Source organism: Coturnix japonica, chromosome 1 (assembly GCF_054131305.1).
Source record: "Coturnix japonica strain WE chromosome 1, WE-NBRP24, whole genome shotgun sequence".
NCBI lineage: Eukaryota > Metazoa > Chordata > Aves > Galliformes > Phasianidae > Coturnix > Coturnix japonica.
The window spans coordinates 115,589,151-115,595,307 of NC_140663.1; the positions used below are offsets into that span (position 1 = coordinate 115,589,151).

Below are 6,157 nucleotides of genomic sequence, written 5' to 3' on the forward strand. Positions count from 1 at the left end.
CAAAGTGCATCTACATCATATTGCACAGGCTTGAATATTAACTATGACTTATTGCCCCCTTGAGTAAAAAAGAGCTTACTCTTTGTCTTATAACTACTTCATATTTAGCGCATAAGTGTTTAATCTCAGGCATTTTAGCCTACGAACATTTTCGTTTCATCATGTATATTTTCAGTGTTAAAAAAATACTTGATACACAGTGCTCAGCTTGTAATATTTAATCATTTGTGGGGGGGAAAAAAATCAATAACTCTATTTGAGTTTGTCAGAGTATTAACTTCTCTCAAGTCGCACATACACAGCTATTCCAAGCTAAACACACCATTTTCTCTAAGCACTTAATTATTATGCAGATTATGGTAAGCTCTTTCTATGAAGTTTAATTCTATTGTTGCTATTTACGAGTATTCTAAAAGCATTCTAAATACTTCAAAACAACTTTTAAAGATATTTTTAATCCAAATAGCTTACATTATATAATGTTAGATATTCCAGAACAAGAGCAGCAAAGACAAGCTCTTCATCAGTAATTATTCTGTTTTATTCAGAAATTAGAACTATTAAAAACACATTCAGTATTTTCATTGTTTTGAGAGAGGTGTGTACAGATGTGCACTAAATCAGTGACATAGCTGGCTACACAGCCAAAAGTGAAAGCAGTTGCAGGGATGTATAAATATGAGGAAAGGATAAGGAGCTGGAAATAAAGTCAGGCAGTACATCAGGACCATGTGAGAAATTCCTCTACGACAAAATTTATTTATGTATTTATTTATTTAATTTATCTCAGCAGCAGACAGATACTGTAATATAGAATTTACCATTGCTTTGATGAAGGAAAAGCTGTTTTAAGCCAGATAAAAAATTCCAAATGTGTCCTTGAGTTTCAAATGGAAAAAAATTAAATAAGCATATACGATCAGCTTTCTTGCCATTTAATAGCTTTAGGTTTAAAAGTAGTAGCTGTGCACACTAAATATCATTGCATTTGCATCTGTATAGAGTGCTAATTTCATTAGTTTTGAAGTATATACATGAATAGATGAAAAAATCTTGAAGAAAGAAGATTCCAAGTTCACAATGGCTTGTGTGTATGTTTCTTCTGTATCCCAAAGTAGTACACATCATTCACATATCATGGTTACAACTGTGAGGCTTCTTTTTTCGTATCACTTTCCTTTCAATGTGACTGAAAGTTCTTACTAGTGACATATCTTCATATTCTTGGTTAGACCCATTATTAACGGGTTTGGATGGCTTATCATAAGTCCATTCACTTGGCAAGGTAGTGCTGCTATTTGTGTTTCTTGAATCATTCTTGCACTTTTTACAGCGTTGGTGAATCTGTTGCAATATTCCAAAAAATATATTGTTAAACTATTAAAATGTTTTAGTGTTTTTTGTTTGTTTGTTTTTCCCCCACTAGGTACCTTATTTTTTAGAGAATATATTCTTAATTTCAATAAGATAACAATGAGTATTTGTTCTGAATTGTTCATAAAGTTGCATATCACAATCACAGTGACACAAGAACTTATGTTTACAGGTAGTGGAATAATGGTAATTTTCACTTTATTCAAGAAGTAGAGTGTGAGTCTGACTGTAAATCAGCATCTCATTTAATATTTCTTCAATGCTTGGTACTTATCTTTTAAGGTGTATAAATGCTTTTAATTTAATTAAACATAGAGCTTGTTTAGGGAGAAAGAGGTTTTTTCTTTTTTGAATTTATCCTGTATTCTTATGTAGCTTAAGTGATCTTTCTAGAGAGTTGATGTGATGGATATTTTCTTTTGGGGAGAATCCAGAACTGACAGCTCTAATGACTTCCCCATAAAATATGTACAATTGTCATGCAGGTTTCATGGGAATAGCACATTGCTATGCGCTAGTCTTGATTTTGAAGAACAGAAAAAAATAAAAGAAAAAAGTTTGACAGAAGTAAAGAGAAATACAAGAGAAATTTAAGCTAAGAAAAGACAAGTGTGACTTCTTCCTGAGATAGCAGCTCCTTCCAGAAGGTACCTGAAGGGCTCAGCCAACCCTGACATACCAAATTTAAGCAGTGGCCTAGAAGTGTCAAAATGCCAAGGGGCTTTTGAGTGATCTAGTACCTCTTTCATTATTTCATACTCTGATTTTGACACTATACACATTTTCATGATATGGCACATTTGTCATTTAGTGAAGAAATGACCTGTAAGAAGTTATAGACTCCCTGACTTCAAAAATGTCAGTGTCTTTCTCTTTAGCTGCTATGCTACCTTGACCCTGGCCAGCAGCCAAACACTCACAAAGCTGCTCACTCACCAACCCCTCTTCAGCAGGGCAGGAGAGAGGAAAAGAAGAACAAAAATGAGAAATCCTCTGGGTTGAAGTAAAGGCAGTTTGGTAGATGAAGGAGTGAGGAAGAAAATAAACAACCAAAAAGTCCTAAAACTTTTTGGGGAAAATCACTCGCCACCTTCCTCCAGCAGAGTGATGCAAAGCCAGTCAGAGACCAATGGTCATCTTTTTAGCCAACAAAAACCCTTTGTTCTTCCTCTACATCTGATTTTTTTGATGAACACAATATTATGTTGTGTAATATTCCCTTTGGTCAGATGTGGCCTGTCATCCTGGCTGCATTCACATACCGTCACTCAATCACCCCCAGCCATCAATTTGAGGAAGTAGACTGAGAAAAGGAAAATGACTTACTGCCATGCAAATGCTGTTCAGCCAGTATATTGGTATGCTATCAATACTGTTTTAACCACACATCCAAAACTTAGCACTCTATGAGCTCAATTCTTCATTGAGCTTTCTCAGTGAAGAAAGTTAACTTCATTCCTGCAAGATCTTGTATATTTTTATACCACTAATTGTACTCACAGTGACTTATTTTAGGAAAGATTCACTTGGCTGATTTTGTATATTTAGATGCAAAAGTACATTTTGACAGGCTTTACTGCTATTGTGACTTAGCATATCTTATTTGTTTACTGCCCAAACTGTGTGAACATTTCTGATTTTGATGTGGCTTTGAAGTAACAGCACTTAACAATTGGTTTCTAAGGAAAACAAAACCCATACCTTACTTGACTCAGAAGGGCAATAAGATACTGTAAATGTCCGTAGGTCTTTTAACTTGTCAGTGGTGCTGGATCTTTTGATGATGAAATTAGCAGAGTGGGTGCTGTCGCTACAACTCTAGTTTCAGAAACACTTAAGTGGCCCTTTTAACTGTACAAGCTGATAGCCTGTTAAGTTAGTTACCTCTTGGTTCAATTTAGCCTGCATCAGTTAAATTCTAAGGACTCCAAAATATTGTTTTTGTTGGGAGAGGTTATTGGTGATGAACAAGGAAGTTTGTATGTCTCATAAATTGCCATCTTATGCATTTGTAATTAAGGATCTTGTAATTATAACTAGAGCCCATTTTAGTACTGCCCATGCCTTCAGAGACTGAGATTCTAATTTGCATCATGTTATAGCATAGTTCAGCTTTATTCCCTTCCAAATGGTTTCCTTCACATAAAGTGTATTCCCAAGTATGACCAAAATAGTACTATTATTTGAAAACTATCTTTTTGGTTTTGGATCCATAAGAACAGGTTGATTAAAATGATTACGAGTTTAGGAAAAGAGCCACAACTAGGAAAGATAAGAGATTTCTAAAATATCATGGGAAGTATAAGAAATCACTCTGGGCTTAGACAATTGCATCTCAAAAAATATTTTCTTCTCTTCAAAAGTATTTCTGAGTTGTCAGTGTGCTTCATTGCTGGCTAAGGAAATGTCAGGTAGGGACCTGTCCCAAATAGTGGGTGGGAGTAGGCATAAAGCCTTGGCATGACTCATTGGTTGGTTGAAACATGTAAAATAAAACATAAGCAGACATTATTGTATGCCTGGTGGAGCTTATAAAATTAGGAGCTGGAGTCCAAAAAGTATGGAGGAAGCAGGATGTGTTTTGAACTGCAAATCATTTAAGAGATTAATTCTCATTCACTTCCAGGTGAAAATAATAACTCATGATTATTTGGCAACATCAATAATAGCTTCTCAGTGGTCAGCAAGCTCTGTAAATGGCAGCTTTTACTTTTCCATGTATCTCCACTGCCAGAGCCTTCTTTTATAGTCATACCCTCTAATATCCAAATACAGGGGGTTCTACCTCTAAATCTTTGGTTAATAGAATAGAAGCAGATTTTTTTTTACTTTGCCATAGCTGCATGATCATCTTTCTTTCATTTACTTATATTCCATTAAAAGATGCCACCCATCTTTAGGTCTGTAGTATTTCTGTAAGCTATAATAACCGTGGTGACAAAGAGAGTGTATCCAAGAAGAAGGAACCAGCACCACCAGGTTGTTTCTGAACTTATGCAGTCTTTGCATATGAAATCTGAAATGAAAAGGAAGAAAATTAAGTATTTGAAAAATTAAGAAATAGTTTCTTTTCTGATATGATTTAATTTGAAGTACTAGTGAAAACTAACTAGCCAGCACAGTGTCTGTATCACATTTTATTTCACTCCTTTTTTTCTTTTTTTTTTTTTCCCAGACTAAAAGGTTATACTTCTCATGAAAGAACTATTACCTTCTTTCTACTTCAGTGATGAATATTTTATATTGCTCTGAGCTAATTAGAAAATGAATAGTAAACAAATTTCACAGGTGATAGATCCAAAAATATCTTTATTATATTTCACATACTTAAGTTATGATGTAAAATATGCTTTGGGGTTTTTTTTTTAGTAAATAAACATATGAATATGGTGTGAAAGTCAGAAAGATTTCATTGACAGCTGTTTTTCTTTAGGGACTCTGAAGAACTGAACTGGGCAATTATAAAGTGAAATCTAGCAGCAGAGAGATGCTTTGCAGCCTTTAGTATGCACTAGTCAGATATGGCTGCAAGTCTACAAGCAAAAAACTTGGCTCCTGTAAAATTATTTACCTCAGTCACTGAGGTCACTGTCCCCTTCAGAATTACAGAAATTGTTTATATAAATTGAGGCTAAGAGAGGAGTTATAAGGTGCTGAAAATAATTTTACAATTATAAGGAGAGAATCTCCTGCTCTTTCATATCCCTACTTTCATACATACTTTCTAAAATCATGTATGCTGCTTAATTTACTATTAACTTTTCAGAACCTGGAGGTTAAAGCATGGATTGCATACTTCAAAACAATATTGCTGGCACACAAGGACTGAGGAAAATGATGAAAAATGAATGTCATGGATTTTTTATTTTTGTATGGAGCGAAGTAAAGTTTCAGTAAATGTTTGTGAATAATACTCAGAAAATGTATTTAAAATTCTAAATATATAATGTATATATTATATAGGTTAACCAAAGATACTATAATATACAAAACATTCCATGTACATTATATATATTATTGAATTCTTGTTTTATTGCACAGTCAGATCCTCAGGTCACTACTGTAGACTGCTTTCTCCCCATCCTTCTTCTCACAGCACTGAGTGGTGGAACAAAAAATCAGTAAAACTGATGTAATATTTAATTAACCTTGCATCCATTAATACAGTTTCTTTGACTATCAGATACCTCTTACCGAGCACTGTCAGCTTGGTTCCATTTGCCATAGGTTTTCTGGGTTAGTATCTCATCACAGAAATATGAGCTGCTGTCATTCTTGTCAACACTACTCAGTTTTAAGATAGAGAATCCCCTGGGTATATCCTTGGTAATGTGTATGTGTGGCCTGCCTGATCCTGAACTTGACCGAAGGCTCTGCTGGTTGTCACAGGTGGGGCCCTTTTTCCAGTACACAACTGGCTCCTCATTCTTCTTGGGGTATTCAAAGACACACAGCATCCACACAGTGGAGTTAAGGAGCACACTGGCATCTTTGGGATATTGCAAAACCAAGAGCTCTGGCCCACTGCTAGCTGTAAATAAGAATTATTTAATAATCACATTTATTAAAAGGAAGGTTAATGTACTAGTAATTTTCTTCTTAGTCCAATACATCATTATTTAAATATTTGATTACAACTTGTTTCGTGCAGGAATAATTGCAAGCAAGGAAATGAAATTATAATTAAATGAAGTACAAATGAAAAATGAAATGAATGCAGCAATAAAAAGTTTTGCAATAATATACTGTATTTTTGTACTAAGAAAAATAGAATAATCAAGTT

The 6,157-nt window shown here is 34.4% G+C and overlaps 1 pseudogene; it reads right to left on the reverse strand.

The window, feature by feature from the left end:
* Positions 1 to 1,033: 1,033 nt before the first annotated feature.
* On the reverse strand, positions 1,034 to 5,915 carry LOC146762660 (uncharacterized; annotated as a pseudogene).
* Between the last annotated feature and the right edge of the window lie 242 nt (positions 5,916 to 6,157).